General features: G+C 41.2%; 1 pseudogene; it reads left to right on the plus strand.

Annotated features, from left to right (window-relative positions):
• Positions 1 to 246: 246 nt before the first annotated feature.
• The window catches only part of LOC149239341 (oligopeptide transporter 7-like), a 96,333-nt pseudogene continuing 77,794 nt past the window's right edge, over positions 247 to 18,785 (plus strand).

Genomic DNA, 18,785 nt, shown 5'->3' on the forward strand with positions numbered 1-18,785 from the left:
AGCAGAAGAAAATTGAAGAAGGAGGATGTCAAGAAAAATGGGAAGAGAATGAGTCAAGAGTAAATTGAAAAGGAGGTTGCTGAGTTAAAAGAACAACTCAATGTATTCAGGATGATACTAGAGGAAAAGCAAAGACTAGGTTGGGTCTTGAAGAAAGATCCAGTGAAGTGGTCTAAGTTACAGAGAAGGCTACAATAGAGGCAGGTGAAGTGGCTGATGAAAAAACTTAGAGAAGTAGAGTTGGAAATGGAAGTTTCCATTTTTGAACCAAAACAAGTTGAGGTTTTGGGTGAAGATGAAGATGGGATATTTGTGAAAGATCTGGATGATTCAAGACAACAAGAAGTTTATTTTGCTGAGGAAGGAATTTTTGATGATTTTCTGAATTGCTGGGCAAATTTAGATAAGGAGGAGGAAGTAAAACCTTGTATATTTGAACCTAATAATTTTGATGTGATTACAGGTTTTGCAGAGGATGAGCAATCTTATGAAGCTGTCAAAGGTATGGAAGAGTATCTTTCAGAAGATAAAAACTCTGAAGTAAAGAATGATGGAGAATGTCTCTTGAATGAGAAAAGCAGTGAATTATTGCAGCAGAAAGAATTTAGTAATACACTGATGTTTGAAGTTATTACAACACAGGAACAATTTCTTGTGAAAGGAGATGAAATTCAGTCTTAAGAGCTGAAATGCGAAGCAACAGTTGACAGTGTTGAACCATTTAATTTTCAGATTGATAATTTGTATATAAATGTAGGAATCATAAGTAAGGATGAAGTGTCATAGGGAAATTGAATTGTTGGAGTATTTGCTGGAAAATTCAGAGTATGACAGTATGATTGCAGAGGAAGGAGTTCACTACAGTGAAGAAAAGCAGAAAGACATCACTAAAGTAGATGGTGTGTAGGAGAGACTAACTGATAGTCTTGAGAGTACTTTGGAGAATTCTTTTGAGAATTTAAGTCAGCATATTGAAGTGCTAATAGATGAGGAGAAATAAAAGAAACATACTGATGTGTGTCCAAAAGAAGAAGAGGCACAAAGGCCTTATGATTTTTATTTTAATAATTGTTTTGGTGAGTGAAGGTTTTGTTGCAAACGTTGGAGGAAATTTGGCATAGATGAGCAGCCAAGTAAAAATGATGGAAGAAAAGGATTTTGTGGAAGTATTTAATCCATGGAACAGAGATGTTCAATTGTTAGAAAGAATGTTGGAAAGTCAGGATTCAATGTAGAGAGGGATAATCATGAAAGAGGATAAGTATAACAAGGCAGTAAGAGTAAGAATCTGACAACTTCAAAGAGGGGATGATGGACAATCATTTGAAGAGTTAGTGAACATCAACAACAACCTAAGACAAAGAGAAAGAGGTAGCAGTAAGTGGCATAGTATGGACTAACCCAAGGATATGTTGGAGACAAATATTAAAGAATTATGGAAATTAATGATGAGGCAGACCATATGGAGGAGATTGACAGTAGTAGGAAGAATGATCAATCGAAACTTGAAACTGATTGAAAATAAGAGGAAGATGAAAAAGAAGAAAATAGACATACAATAGCAGCAAAGGTGCAGAGATTTCAGACAACTATAAACTAATGTTGGGGACCCTGGAGACTTTCTATCAACATATGAAGACACATGATCAGGATGTCATGAATGTTTTCTACCTTGGGAGTATGATGCAAGAGCATTCAGCTCAGGAAAATTATTGTATTTTAGTAGACATAGGGGGTCTTCTATTCTAAGGAAGTTAGTTTCCTAAGTGTTAAATTAATGTAATTATTTAGGTTTTTTAGTGATTTTAATGAGAATAGGAATTAATTAAGTATTGTGAGGCATATTTGTAAATGTACTCGAATGTTGGAGAACATGGGAGATTTAGGATAGTTAAAATTTTTGGGAATCGGTTGTAAATCTTAGATTAGGAATTGGTTTCATGATTTCAGGAACTAGAGAGGATCCTCAGAGATAAAGAAGAGATTTTAGGATTTTGTTGAGAAAGTTATGGATCTAAAATGTAAGCCTAAAAGGAATAGAAAGGGGTTAGCTAGTTATGGGTTAGCTAGTTAGACAGTTAGTGGTTACTTAGTTAGTGGGTTTGACTATAAGGCTACGGGAAGGTAGGAAAACAGATGCCACTGATTAGAAAATCAGGCCATAGAGAGAGAGAGATTGTTTATGTAAATATTTATTTATCAATAAAAAGAATTTGATTCTTGAATTGTGTAAGTGTGGATTGAGTAGTCGAATCATAAATTGTGTGTGAATTAGAGTTTCTGAATAGTATATGTACGCAGGTGGAGTTCAAGCAGAACACAAAGAAGAAGTGAGGATGAAGGATCGTGTTGGATCATTGAATTTGATTGAAGGACCAACATGAAGTTCAGGAGTGATAGTGTTTAAGAGTACGTGGAGTAAGTCAAAGAGGTTGGTGTGTTGCAGAACAAGCAAAGACCAGAAACCCTGGAGGAACCTGAAACCACAGAAGAACCTTGAGAAACCACGTAAAGGCAAATAAATTAAAGGCACGAAGGAATGAAGTAAATGTGCACAGGAGCCGTTGGATGAGCTAGATCAGCGGATGAGATTGTTTGCAATAAGCAGCTAGGATTAAGTCATGTAGAATGGAGTCAAGAACATGAGCGGTGGAGATTAAACCACGTTTTGGTAGAAGAATGGAGTGGTTTTCTTAGGCAGAAGTAGTTTTCGTGTGACCTCAAAATCGTAAGAGGTAATTGAAAAAAAACCCGATGAAGTTATGAATGATAACTTAATCCAGTTGAAGTCTGGAGGTGATCAAACCATCAGTTGGAAGGGCGATCGGATGCATATCGTTGAGTTCCAGTGATCAGGACTGTCCATGGTTTGACAGACTGAATGGTAATCACGCGGAAAAGTGCGCGCAGGTTGATATTCTGAGCGGAGCCAATGTGTTTATAAATGCAAGTTAAATTTGTTTGAGTTCTGGAGGATGAATCATGATCACGTGAGAGACATTGATCTAGTGGAGTGAAGGTTAAACGCGATAAGGTGAGCATCGGTAAATGTGAAAAGTTCATGGTAAGGTGGAAAGGTAAGGCTAAGTGGTTTATGGTATATTTCTATTATAGGAGAGTTCTAATAGAAATAAAGCAGGATTAAGGATTAGGCAAAGTTTAGGAAGGGGGTATAAGGTTTCGGTTAAAGAGATATTAAAGTTTAGACTTTGGGTTAATCACATGAAATGTTTCTGCATGAGGTTTAATTAAGAATCGAAAAGCCTTAATTTGTGAAGGTTTGACTACGCAGGGAAATTAAAATTCCTGGGACATAATAGATTATGCATTTTATACGCATACTGTGGGTGATAGTAAACTTAGACTGGCATCAAGACCACTCTAGGATTACATTATCTTCATCTTAGCAATGGAAAGCTAATTTGAGTTTTTTAATGGTTGTTTCTACAAACACATCCTTAAGTAGCAAAAATGATGGAGATACGGAATATATATCATCTTGTAATGGAGTGGGAGTTCTAGTGAAAGTCACTGAGAGTGAATAAGGGAATCCTTAATCAAGGTGGATATTAGTGGCCACCTGCCAATTCCACTTGGACCCCCACCATTGTTTCTTTCGGTTTTTCAGCTTCATTATATGTAGAACAATTTACTATTTTTGGTAGTTTTTCGAGTCTTGAACTTCCAGAGTCATTTTGAGGCTCGAAACTATGTTTTTTGGGAAAATTTGGAGCAACATGGGTCCATTGCCCATTTTTTCTATTCCCAAAGTTGTATTCCTCAGATAGATCTTTCAAACGAGGTATTGTGCACATCAAACGGAGGTCGTATGCCAAAGTTATGACCCCGTTAAGTTGTTGTACCAATTTACCCAAAACGAGGCCCGTAGTTTGGCACTTCATCTCCTAGGGTTAGGGTTTTGGATGTTGAGGGTTTTCGATTGTTTCTCAACAATAAATAGGCCTTAGAGCCTCATTGTAAGATAGTTCATCGGCATGTAACCACTACATCTCTCCTTAGAGATAAGCTACCATTTCCTGAGCTAGTTTATTTCCATTTCTGTTTGTAAGCATATTTCAGTGTTCGACATTAATGAAATGAAGTATTATTTCTACTATATCTCTTTATTTATGGTTATCCCTATAATTTGTTGCATTCCTATTTAAATCTGGATTAGTTGTATCAGATTGGTTTGTTATTTCTCTGTTTTTCTTTGCATGTCCCTAACGAGGTCAGGATATAAGGAGTTAGGGCTTGAACTGGTCGAACCTTTGCAAGTACAGCCTTGCAAATCTAAACCTCCCATGGCGGATGAAAAGAAAGATGAGGGTGCAGGAGATCCTATCAAAATATTGTTGGAGGAGGCCCTTGAGCGAAAAAGGAATGCGATGATGGACAACTTTGCCTAGACCCTTTAGTGGTTACTGTTGTGGGGAAAAATGCCTATGCAGGACGATCCTATCCACCTAAGGTGTGACAGAGGCTTAGCAACAAACAGATACAGCTATCCTGGTTTCTTCCTTTATGAAATGTGAAAGAGGAGAGATCGATAGACTTACCGTTTTCTTCCGTTTCTCCCTCGATCTAGATCCTCTTCTCTTTGGGTGTTCACAGCTACTTGCCTCCTCGCTTTCTCAAGAGAACAACTACTTGATTCCCACGAGATCACAAGAGAACAGCTACCTGTGACAAGAGAACAGCTACTTGTGACAGGAGAAGAACACAACACAAAGGCAGATATTCATATTCACAAATGATTCAAGATTAGAAGTAAATCAAATACACTATTGCAATCATACAAATACACCAGTATATAGGAGAAAACCAAGATAGCTTTATTGATTGATAACAAGGTTTAGGAAGAGATACAACCCAGAGGGCTCCAATCCAGCATCTCCTTCCTAGCAGAATGGAATTCCTTCTTCAGCTCCCTTCAAATCATTAAGCACCCAATGTTTCCAGTCTCAAACCAACAGCAATTCTTTGCAATAACAAAATTCCAGCCTCTAGATCTCATGGAGGAGAGATCTATATATAGTTATTTTGGAGAGAGGATGAGTTAGCTTGAGATTTGACTAGTGTCCTCTCCCTCTCTCAGTTCTTGAGTCCACTTGGAGGTTCTTGCTTCCACTTGGAGATTTGGAACCTCTTACTCATCACCAGTCGAATTCTCTGAGGCAAGTGTCATTTTGGAAGCTTCCTGAGCATTGACACATTGAGGAATGAGCCTGCCACTTGTCCAAACTCGCTCAATGCAGGTAGCTAGTGTTGGAGTTGATATTCAACGCAGGTAGCCAGTGTAGCAGTTGACATTCAACGCAGATGCTCAGTGGAGTAGTTGACATGATCCTGAATTGACTTGTTTTTGAGTGGTTTCAGGTGGAGAACTTCTGTGAATTGCTGTGGTTAGTTAGCCTTGTTCCTCTAGGGGTAGGAACAACATGTTTAGGGACTTTGGATCCCTTAGATTATGGACATTTCATGCTCAATGCTGTAAGGCACAAAAATGTCTATAACAGTTGCCCCCTAAAGTATGAGGCCATTTATCGGGTGAAATGCTTTATCCAGGAGGGTCCGAAGTTCATCCATTTGCTGGGAGGAGACCTGTAATAAGATACAATACAATACATTATGATTCATACTGCTTTCATGATCTAGCTGAGGCGGGCATTCCCATGCTCAGCTTTATAAATTCAATTTTGTACATAGAACAGCCGATCGTCTGATGGTAGACTGATAATTTTGGCGAAATTATCATCCTTTTAGTAGGATGATCATCTGCTGCAATGATGTACATGTCAAATGTCTTTATCTTTCCTGAATATATATCGCAGCTCGGATGGATGAAACTAGATCCGGGGTCTTCAAACTCGTTCGATCTTCACTCTGAGTACAAGTCGATCCATGTGAGAATTGCGCTGAAGTCGAACATGGAAAGACATCGCTTGATTAGCGGTCAATGATGTAAACCGTTAACAAGCGCGAGAGGAATCACCGATAATGATAATGACCCTCAAGGTACTGCAGTATAATTCACATCGTGTGAATAAAGGATTTGGCGTCGAACACCACGCCAAATCTTCTGGTCGAAGGTCATTGATGTATACCTGTCGCCGGAAGTGAGAAACTTGCCATTGAGGCATGCAAGCTTCAAAGTACTGAAGGGGTTGTTCCTAGATCAACTTCTTGGATAATGAGCTGATGTCGACAAGAAGCGACCCGTCAAAGGAGGGCCTTGATGAATCCCACATCAGTGACACGGAATGGAGCTAATGATTTTAATGGAGGTGAAAATGACCTGTGACATATGATTCAGGGTGGCGATCATGAATGGATGAAGGATAATGTATGGCAGTGGATGGGACCCGGTTGACTCTTTCTGAACGACTTCCCTTGAACATATGGCGACACTGATGCGATGGATCGGTAGCATTACCCCAAATATGGATGGTATGGCGAGACCATGGTGATGTGACCTGTGAATGAGACAACCCAACCCGATTGTGGTATGGAGGAAAAGTGTCATGTTCAAGAGCAACCTACTACCATCAAAGTTTTCTCCATTTTCTCCGAATTTTTCCCCAGTCATTGCTGACTAGTACCTCTTTATTTTTGTCAAGCTTGAGGAGGATAACATATGCTTGTTCTATAACCTGCCCTTCGGGCAAGCCCATCGCTATGTTTTAACGAGTCTAGCGATAGTGAAACTCGTTCTCGTCTAATGACAAGTTTGTCGCTATTTAATGATTTTAACGAGTCTAACGACAAGGATAACTCGGTCCTTTTCATTTTTAGAGAGTCTGAAAAGGTACATAAAGTCAACTCCAAAATTCCTTTTTCGTCATCTAATCCCTTAAGTCCGAAAAAGTATAAAACAATACAGAAGGGATGAGTTTTCGATAGTTTTAACGAGCCGAACAAAACAAGCGCTCGATCTTTTTGTGCAATAATCCCTCAGGTCCAAAAAGATTAAAATCTAGAGGAGGGATAGCTCTTCCTGTCCTTTAACGAGCTGGAAGGCCAAGGACTCGGCAATCTTTTCATATTTTACGAGTCAATTGAAAAGAGCTTAAAGAAGACTCGTCTTTTGAGGAACGAGTGATAAACAGGGTTAGCAGCAGATTCCAGGTACATGTTGGAATTTTCCAATCACGGCAGTGTGACAAGGATGGCTAGGTGAAATCACTCTTCACAGTTGTTCCTCGAAATGGGTAAACAATCATATGGAGGTGAACGATCGGCCAAATGAAAAGTGGAAGTGGTAGGTGCAAACACGACCAAGGCTTTAATGGCTGATGATATTACATTCACGGTGGTTATTTACCGGGTAGGTTCATTTTTTAACGAGCTTAAACGCGGGTGGAAACATTTGCTCGATCTTATGTTTATTTTTTAACGAGCATGAACTATGTGCTAAAACTGCTCGGATCTTACGTTTATTTTTTAACGAGCATGAACTTTATGCTAAAACTGCTCAATTATATAGTCAAATTTTGATTTTTTACCATAACTAGCTTTTCTCTTTTCAAGGATAGTAGTGCATTCTCAATTGTTGCATCAAACTTAGTTAGAAATGAATAACATTTGCTTGAAAATGAGATTAAAACCCTAATATTTCGCTTTGAACCACGTAAAAAGCAATTAAAAAGTGTTTTTACCTCTCATTTTACCATTTCATTTGAACTTGGTTTGTTGGAGCTTTGGAGGTGCCTCTTCCCCCTTGATTTTCACCAGCTGATTTCGGGAGATTCTCTGGACGATTCTCGGTGCCGTCTAGAACAGGTAGGAGCTAAACCCTAGCTCTTTCTTTTCATGGTTTCATTTTTCCATTCTGTGCCTGTTTCCCTGTCTTTCTGGGCACCTGGGGTTTTGCCAGGGCGCCCTGCCATCAGCGCAGGTGGTCCATTCGAAACCTGCGTTGAATGTAATTCTGCCTTAAGGCAGTTTGACCTTCAACGTAGGTGGGACACTGGTTACCTCCGTTGGACACAAAAACTGGTCTTCTTGCACAGTTTTTTTGATGAAATTTTGCCAGTTTCTCATCAAATCCAGGAACTTACTCCTTCTCTTGTTTGTTTTGCAGGGATCTTTGAGCAAAAATGTCCCTTACATGGCGAGAACGAGAACATGAAGAGGAGTACATGATTTCCCTCCATGACCCTGTCATAGTGAACGCGCTGCGGAACTGTGGCCTGCTGAAGTTTTTCCGTATCTCTAGTATGAGAGCACAGATCTCTTTACTGCAGTACATGCTTGATGCTTGGGATCCTATTAACCAATTATTCCAGATTAGGGGAAAATCCATCCCCTTGACCATAGTGGACATTTACTTCTTGACTGGGTTGTCAAGGCGGGGTGCTCCCATTTCTTTGTCAGGTTCGGCCCGGGGGAATGACTCCGTGAGAGACTATGTCCATCAGTATTGCAGGCAAGGTTCCCAGCCGAGAAGAGATGGCAAGGTCGTTATCCGTGAGATTACTGATAGGTCCCTCAGGTCCATTCTGTATAATATCGGTAGGATGGCTGGTAGTGCATCTCTTCATGTTGCCAACAGGTCTTACGTACAACACGCCTTGGAGTGTCTCCAACCGAAAGTATTCAACTGGTGTGATGCAGTACTTGTTCAGATGAAAAGTCAATTGACCAAGGTAAAGGACGAGAAGCTGAAGAACTTTGGATTTGGTTCTATTTTGACTGCCTTCGCCTTGGAGAAAATACCACTGATGCAACCTCAGTATATTGCTCTCGACTTGCCTTCTCCGATCAAACCACGCATGCAGAGATGGGTCGATCACATGTCTAGGCATGCTGGTCAACCTCAGATTACTTTCACTGATACCTTCTTCAGGTGGTTCGAACGCCAGGAGATGGTCTATTCCGAGTATCCATATGTGGGTATGGATTTCCGAGGTGATTCGGATTTGGTGTTACCGGATGGCGAACAGTTGGGCGCTATTGGTAAAATCTCTGACCATATTACTGTTTACTGCTCTTATTTATAATGTTCTTGTGCTTTATTCTATCAAGACTTTAATCAAACTCATGTGTGCATGCAGATGTTGGTCCTGTTCGTCCAACAGTTCGCCCGAGGGTGCCAGTTGCTGCCCCAGCAGGGGAGACTGCTGGGAGAGTTATTCTCCACGACCTTGACGTAGCCGAGATCCTTACAGCTGTGCAGGAGCAGGTTGAGAGCCTTACTCTCGGCATTCTCGATGTGAGGATTGATGAGTTACCTTTACAGTTGCAGCGACATACTACTGGCGTGCCAAGACGATGGACTCGTCTCTTGCGCATGATTGCACAGGCCGTGACGTGCTATCATGAGCATCACTAGACTAGGGTGCCCCCTAGCACTTTTGAGTTTTTGGGTCATATGACCGATTTTGTCTTGGTTACAGAACATTATGTATGAACGATAAATAGCTTATATATATTTTGATTTTCGAGTTTTATTCTGGTTGAGTTATATGATCCATATGTACAATCATTGATGATGTGTCTCTTTTTATAAATGCCGCAAATGTCTATCAAACACATAGTTTGCTAATGAGTCGGTTAATGTGTTTAAGTTTCTGGAAATATGCTGGTATTGAATTGAATCAAATTGTCTTTCCAAAATCTTAACCCTTAGGAACATGCGATAAATAGCTGGATTGCGAATGAAATATATACCATTGAGTTGTAGTATTACGAGCTGTGAGTCTAGCCTGACGATTAGCCAGCGTATACCACGGGTGATGGCATTAGAGAGTAGTTCTATCAACGCGCTATACTCAACGATGTTATTCATTGATTGCCCAATACATAGACCTCTGAAATTTACTAACTCGCCGCTTGGATCAAAAATGGCCCAGGCTGCAGAGGATAGGTTCCGCGAACTACGACTCGCTCCGTCGGCATATCCAACACATGTCTCCAGAAGGTTTGACATCTGTAATAAATGTAAAAAGGTGGATCATTCGACCAAAACAAACACTTTAGTGAAAAAAAATACAACAAAAGCATACAGGTTACTATTAAGCATAGTAACGCTTGAGGTACAACCCATTACGGGGCTTCGCCAGTGGAATTCCGTCATAATCCATTAACTCGTAGGCTCCTTTTGCTAACACTCGTTTAACAATATAGGGGCCCATCCATAAGGAATTAAATTTACCTGCTCCCAATTTATCGGATTCTTGGTCATACAGCAAGACCAAGTCACCTTCTGAGAAGACATGGGGTTTGATATTTTTGTCGAACTGCGCCTTGACTTGTTTCTTATGGGCTTCGTTAGCCAAAGCAGCATCACGACGGGTTTCATCCAATTGGATTAATTCCAAGAAACGAGCCTCTTCTTCCGAAGTTCCGGGGAGGAGGTCAATTGCGAGTTTAAGCAACGAAATTTCACACTAGATTGGCAAGACTGCTTCCAGACCATACACCAGTTGGAAAGGTGTGAACCTGGTCGCGTTCTTTACCGATGTTCGGTAAGCCCTCAAGGCTGAGTACAGGATTAGGTGCCACCTTCTTTTGTGAACCCCGATCATCCTTTGCAACATACGCTTCAGGACATTGTTGATTGCTTCAACTTGTCCGTTAGCTTGCGGATAATACGGGGTAGAGCTGTCATGAGATAGCCCTAGCTTGGCAGCTAATTCAACCATCATGTGATTGCGAAAATGCGATCCATGATCTGTTACTATAGCCTGTGGTACGCCGAACCTGGCGACTACATGATTGAAAAAGAAAAGGGCGGCTGTTTCACCAGTGTTATCCAATGTAGGCATCGCCTCGGCCCATTTGGTAAAATAGTCAACAGAAACTATAATATATCCATGCCCCCCGGTCGAGGTGGGGTTACATTGCATGAAATCGATGCCCCATTTGGCGAAAGGCCCAACAACAACTATTGGCTGTAAAGGTGCGGGTGGTCTTCTGGTTTTGCTATCAAAAATTTGACAAGCATGGCAACTTCTGACTGCGATTATGCAATCTTTGAACATGGTTGGCCAGAAGTATCCTGCTCGTAAGATTTTTTGTGCTGTTGCATATCCAGATTGATGCCCCCCACACGCGCCTGAATGACACTCATTCAGGGATTTTTTGGCCTCCTCATGGGTTAGGCACCTCCTCAGGACTGCATCGATACCACGACGGTAAAGCGTATCACCGACGATCATGTAGTCTTTAGCTTGGTATCGTATACGTTTCTGTTCTGAGTGAGAGGTGTTAGGCCTGAATTTTTGGGTTTGGAGATAAATTATGATATCTCCATACCACTCATTGCTTGTAGATATCAGAAACAAATTCTCGTCCACGATTGATTCTTCGGAGGTTTCATCGTTGGACGACGATGGGAGATCGCACAATAATTCTGCGAAAACTAGAGCTTTCTTTGATTTGGATTTTAGAAATTCCAGATCAAACTCTTGAAGGATCACTATCCATTTTGAATATTTGCCCCCCAGCAACTGTCGCGACAGTATATAAGTCATGGGGTTGCAATCTGATAAAATGGTAGTTTTCCGAAAGAGGACATAATGTCAAAACCTTTGAATCGCTTGAACAACTGCAAGCGCTAGTTTTTCAACATAAGAATATTTACTTTCTGTATCATTTAAGTTTTTACTAAAACAATATATAGGGTGTTCAATTCCATCGACTTCTTGAACTAAAACCATCGCAATGGTCGTATCCGCTGCAGCCAGATATAGGTTAAAATCTCTTTGATAGTCTGGGGCATACATTAATGATGCTTTTACTAGAGAATCTTTCAGAGCATCAAAGGAAGCTTGCGCCACCTGGTCCCAGACGAAAGGTACATCCTTTTTCAAAAGACGAGTATAACCTTTAGCAAGTTCTGCGTAATTTGGAATGAACCTCCTCAGAAAGTTTGCTTTCCCTTGGAGTTTCTGTATCTGAAGCAAATTTGAAGGTGGAGGAAAATTAATGATTGCCTGAACCTTGCAAGGATCGAGACGAATCCCATCCTTAGAGACTACAAAACCAAGTAAACAACCAGAACCGACGCAAAACACACATTTGTGCGGATTGAGTCTTATCTTGTAGTGTCGGCAACGTAGAAATATTGCCCTTAAATGCTGTGGATGATCAGTCCGCTTTCGTGAATGAGCCGGAAGGTCGTCGAGATATGGTTGAACGATGTTCTTGATGTCATGGAAGGCATAATTCATTGCCCTCTGAAACATCGCCCCTGCGTTCTTTAAACCAAAGGGTAATTTTCGATAAGCGAATGTGCCCCACAGACAAATAAATGCAGTCTTTGACTGGTCCTGTGGGCGGATATTTATTTGATTATACCTGGAAAATCCATCCATAAATGAAAAGATTTCACATTCGGTGCATTCATCAATTATCTGGTCGATGAAGGGTGTAGGGTAGTTGTCCTTTGGACAAGCTTGGTTTACATCCCCATAGTTGACACACACTCTAATCGTCCCTTGTTTCTTCATAACAGGGACAATATTCGATACCCAATCGGTTAGAGGAACCGGGTAGATGAATCCAGCATGGAGAAGTTTTTCAACTTCTGCCTTAATGGCAACGACTTTCTTGGGGTGCACCTGCCGAAGCCGTTGTCTTACTGGTTTGACATCAGGATACATTTTAATTTCATGTTCAACAATACTCGAGTCAATGCCTAGCATTTCATCATATGACCATGCAAAGACATCTCTGAATTCGCAAAAAAGAGCGTTATATATTTCCAGTTCTGAAGAGGAACAACCTTTGCCGACATAAATATTCTCTACAACATTTGTTTTAGTTGAGATATTTATGGCTATAGTTTCTTCAATATTGGATAAGTTTCGTTCGGAATCCACCGTATTTATAGTATTTGATAGGAATTCAAAAACTGAAGGGTGATAAAGGTCATGTTGAGTATCTTCTTCATATTCCAGAAGAAGGGAACGATGGTGGCAATCATTCCATGGTGCCCCCTCAATCAACATTGATTGTAGAATTCCTTCATCAGTCCCATGTAATTTTGACCAAGGATCTAATGGGGTACCATATTCTCTAGAGCTATCTACCCAAACGCTTGATGAGCGTTGATTTGGGTTTGCCTCCCATGCTCGAAACATTGATTGCTACAATATTTCTATAGGGCTTGGGGGCAAAACCATTGCATGATCCATTTCGACATCGTCTTCTGAGATCTTCGTGGAAGATATCATGTTGCAGGCTCTTACGAATGCTACTTCCCCTATATAGAATGGAGGTGGAAGTGCGAAAGTTCCCATTAATGTGGGGTCTTTCAGTAGGCCTACTCCGATGTCTTGAAGTGAATGGTTGCTTCCATGGATCATTGGAATGCTTCCTGTAACTTGTGAACCATTAGGGAGGAAGTTTTGTTGGTCGACGATCGTAATCCCTCCTTCAAACGGGAATGCGATCTTCCTAAAATAAGTCGATACAACAGCTGCCATGGCATAGATCCATGGTCTTCCCAGTAGGATGTTGTAGTCAAGATTCCCATCGATGACTTCAACATCTATTTCTACTGTTTTTCCTCCCAGTTCAACCTTCAAGTTATTAAGGATACCGTACGGGGTATAAGTCCTTCCGTCAAAAGCTTTCAATGTCGTCGAAGATCGCGACAAGGTTGGAGATCCTAAAGTTTTCCAGCAACTCATCGACATAATACATGTAGATGCCCCCTCGTCAATAATTGTTCGGTGAACAGTTTTGTTGAGGACTTTTACTTGAATAAGGAAAGCTAGTTGAGCTGGTAACTGAGGATCGTATCCTTTGTGATCAAAGGATACAAGATTGGAATCCTTAGGATCAACCCCACCAATAGCCGATAACAAAGCCTGCCTTTGGGATGGGCAATTTTGTAGTACTTCAAGAGTCGACATAGCGGATGGCGATTGGGCCAAATCTTCCACTATGTTATAATGCTGCGCCGCTCTGGCGCGAGGATTAAACGTCGACTTGTGTACTACTCCCTTTGGCGGTTTTATTGTTAATTCAGGAATGATGGGCGGTACAACTTCTGTCAAAGTTGTTGTCGAACTACTTGGTTGATCTTTACCTTTGTCGTTCGATAGCTGCGGATTCCCGTAATCTTTGTTCCTTGTCCAAATCAAAGCATCATTCTGCTATTTTGAAACCGACAACATAAGTACTTGCGACGGGGAAGCATTTCCACTATCAACCAGATTTTGACCTGGGTTGGGAAATGGATCAGTTAACACAGCTGAGGTTTGCGAACTTTTAAAGAACCTTTTAAGCTCAGCTTTGTATGGATAATTTCCTGCCCGGTGATCCTCCTCATCACATATTTGACATGGATAATTTGGTTTCCCTTTCCCAGGAGGGTTTCAAGAAGTTTTTCCAGGAGATGACTCACCCTGTTTCTTCTTCTTCCCTTTGTTTTGTTTCTTCTTGCTTCCTGGTTGATTGGTTTCTTTGCCTTTATCTGCTGATACGGCATTTACTTCCGAAGCAAGAATTTCTTGATTTGCATTTTGATCCAAATTCTTACGGGCTTTCTTAGACGAAGCCTTTGTCGATTTCGCATTTGCCGTGCCTATCACGCCATCGCCGGCATGAGAGTAACTATTTGATTTAGGAGGAGGAGGAATTGAAAATTCCGGTCTAGGGGCGTCAGGTATCTTGTCGTAGAGCGTGCCAGACTGAGTATAAACTAAGTCTAGATATTGTGCACGAGAAATAACTTGCTCCTCTGTTACAACTCCCCCCTTTGCCACATCTTCTATTATAGCAGGAAGTAAAGAATTTATAAACCATTTAGCTAACAGCTGATCGGGAACGTATGTTTTCACCATTCTACGACGACGACGCCACTCATGTATATGATCGGATATATGAGTGGAAGTTGTCTTCTTGAAGTTGGTTAATATTTCTGTTCCCATTTCATACCTTATCGGTAATTGAAAATGGGTTAAGAAATTCGTGGCTAGGGAGCTAAAATTGTCGAACGAGGCTCTAGGTAATTCAATATACCATTTTGCCGCTGGACCCGTTAACGTCCTTTGGAAAAGGCAAAGCCTTATCGAATCATCATTTAGGGTGTTTGATGAACACCACAGATGAAAAGTCATCACGTGATTCGATGGGTCTTCACCTGGATTTCCATTGAATTTAGGAATGTTAGATGGAAGTTTGTGAGGAATCGCTGGCCACCAAGGGGCATAAGCAATTGGATCATTGGTTAACCGGTGTAAATCGGGTAACTCTAAGGTTGCCACGAATGGTAACTGTTGATTCAGGTTAGGTGAAGCATAACCAGGGTACGATGGAATCGCTTGAGCAGTGGGCCTTTGCATACCAGCATAATGTAATTGATGTTGGTATGACTGATACGGTTGGTGGACTTGACCACCGTAAAGCGGTTGGTTTTGACCGTTTTGAATATACGGTTGTCCACTGTTCGCAAAGATCTGCTGCTCAGAACCTTGGTACAATTGCTGGAATTGTGGTTGTTGGTATTGCACTAGCCACGGTTGTGAAGCCATGTTCTGTTGTGCTATGCTAACTGCTGGACCAAGGTGTGGGGTAATTGTACCCGTTTGGACCTGTGTTGCCCCACCAGTTGGCGATTGTGGTTGTGACCCAGGGTTAAGGGGCTGTTGCATTACAACCTGTGAAATCTGAGGTTGACATACAACAGGCATCGCTTGAACTTGTGACACTGTTACAATAGCCGGTGTGGTCGGGATGTTCGACATAGGTACACACTGTTGCATAGAATATACAACCCTTGGTTGTTGAGGTAGCATAGGTACCCAACCACTTGATGTTATTCCAGTATAACCTGAATACTGTTGTGAACTCCCGTATGGATACCCTCCCGGAGGGGGTAATGAAAGGGCATACTGCCCCCCATATGGTAGCAATCTGGAACTCAAGGGGATTGTTTGTCCTTGGGGACTGGATTGCCCAAATTGACCTCCAAATGGATCAATCTGGCGAGTCTCAACATAAGAGTTTCCGGATATTATTCTGGATGAACAAACTGGAACAGACCACACTGTCGAAATAGTCCCTTGGTGGACTCCTTCTAGCGGTTGCGAGCTAGTTGGGGCAGATGGTATGCCGACAAACATTGTCGGAGTGACGGCAGGGGCTTCTGCTGTCACTTTGTCGTTCGACACAGTCCTCGATGTTGACGGTTGTTCAGACATTTTGAGTCTATCCAATAGATTGCCTAGCGATTCTACAGGAACTTCCACTTGTGGTGGATTAACTTCTCATGAAGGAAATAGAGTGACCCCGATTCCAAAATGGGTTGGAGTACTTGCTTGCTGATCCTCTACAATTTCCTCTATCGCAATCAAACCCGGTGGAAGAGGAAGACCGTCAGGTCCGTAAAATATTTCTGGTGCCGAAGAAGGGGTTGAATCAACAGCGACAGTTGTTTGGGGAGCAAGACTCTCTAAACTGGTTACAGATGGAACTAGTTCAGTAACGCAAGTATTTGCCCCCAGACTAGGATCAGTATTACTGTCCCTCTGTGGCTGTTGAACTTCTTCTATAGAGGCAGGGTTTCCAGAAATGTTTGGAGTAACCGGAATCTCAGATGTGGTTGGAACACTTGTTCTAACTTTGATAGGAGATTTTGAACCGGTTAAATGAGTTCGCTTTGTCCGTACTGTTTTCGATTCCGGAGACAAAGACGGTTGACTCATAAGCCTCCGCGAACGACGGGGTTTCAATTGACTTTCTTCCACGATTGCGGATTACTCGATCAACCAAAATACAAAATGGAAATTGATGTTTCTGAAATGAATGAATTTTATTAGACGCTTTAGACACAACTTGCTTTTTCACTTTTAAAGAGTCGAGAAAAAGCTAAAGATGACTCTAGTCTCCTTCGATGTTTTAACGAGCCCGAAGTGACAAATGCTCGGATGGACTTTTTCTGTTATAGAGTCTGAAAAAGGCCAAAAGAACTGCTCTGGAGATCTAGGTAGAGGGTGTGGAAAACTTTTCGCAAAACCGCAGAATACTTTTTAAGGTACGGGCGGTCGATCTTCATGAATGTTGTGTTCACTGCATTGCGATCAGTAGGGCGGTCGACACGGCTTCCTAAGGATAAAGGATATATGCCTATAGGGGTCTCCCAATATATACGCGACGGTACGTGGGAGCACAATCCGTACTAGTGCTATCGTCCCTCAGGAGGAATCACCCACCTTCCACGAGATCGACAGTCACTAGGCTTAACGACGCCGGAACACGTCTCTAGCCTAGACCTCTATGTTGTGCGTTATGTTACAAAGCGTTGTTAGGTTCATTCAGTTTATTTTAGGTTGATCTTTTTAAAGTTTGCCTTTCAAGGTTCACCACGAGATGTATGATACAAATTCCTAAATGCAGTCTAAAGATGATAAGCAAGCTTTATTATCTTTTCAACTTTGAAAATCCTAGCTACTAAGGGAAAAGAAAGACACTATCTTTTCTCAAAGAGCAATCAGCACACTCTAATGCACTCTTCCCTAAATCAATCATGCAAACTTATCAAAATGCAAATGCACAATGCAGGTGTTTGTTTTCCACTTTCTTAGTATAGATGCCTACAAAGAAAGCCTTTTGTACAACTTTGAATTTGCTTTTAAATGACATATACAAACAAGTTTACCTTTTCGAAAACAACAAGGGCAGAAGAGATTACAATTACTTTGCGACTTTCGAAATGAATACTTGTTTCGACACTTAAAAGAGACAAACTCAAACCAATAAGCAAAATCAAATGATAATCAACTGTAAACAGCCAATGAACTCTCTCCTAAGATCACAGTCAATCAGATCTGAATCAAGGGCTACAGGATGATTATTTCACTCATGCAAAGGAAAACTGTAAATGACGTCACAAACACATAAAAACACTTACAGTCTTTTTGTACAAAAGGAGGCAGAATCTAAGAAAAGAAAAGGAGTTATCAGACTGGTACCTATGCTGGTTAAAGGTTGCAAAAAACAGAGATCAAAACAGGGCAACAGACAGTAGAGAACCCCAGCTGCACAAGGCTAAACTGGTTCAGCGTAAGTCCAACACTGAGGATTTGACATTTAGCGCAGGTAGCCTTCACGGGACCTGCGTTGAAATTCAAACTGCCTTCACAGTGTCTACGCTGAAGGAGAAACTCTCGTTTCCCCTGGGTTCTGGGTCACAAAATACTCAAAAATCAACTGTTTCAGACCAAATCAGAAACACAAGCAAGGTATAATCAAAGGGATGCTTTGAGAGGGTACTAAAGACTATCACAAAGGATCATCAAGTCATTTGTGAGTCCATTGTTTAGATCATAGACAAAATCCAGTGAAGGATCAAGGCAGCAACAGTCTACTTTGTAGAAGCAGTTCGATTGTTGTTGTTGAGTCTATGAAGCAAACAATGATGTAAACACAAATAAAATGACTAAAGCAATCTCCCCAGTGGAGTCACCAATTTTTTGTGGGGAAAAATGCCTATGCAGTACGATCCTATCCACATAAGGTCTGACAGAGCCTTAGCAACAAACAGATACAGCTATCCTGGTTTCTTCCTTTATGAAATGTGAAAGAGGAGAGATCGATAGACTTACCGTTGTCTTCCGTTTCTCCCTCGATCTAGATCCTCTTCTCTTTGGGTGTTCACAGCTACTTGCCTCCTCGCTTGCTCAAGAGAACAGCTACTTGCGACAGGAGAAGAACACAACACAAAGGCAGATATTCATATTCACAAATGATTCAGGATTAGAAGTAAATCAAATACACTAATGCAATCATACAAATACACCAGTATATAGGAGAAAACCAAGATAACTTTA

Source organism: Pinus tabuliformis, chromosome 8, assembly GCF_031772625.1.
Source record: "Pinus tabuliformis cultivar Carrire ecotype Pingquan chromosome 8, CPIR1, whole genome shotgun sequence".
In the NCBI taxonomy this organism is placed as follows: Eukaryota; Viridiplantae; Streptophyta; class Pinopsida; order Pinales; family Pinaceae; genus Pinus; species Pinus tabuliformis.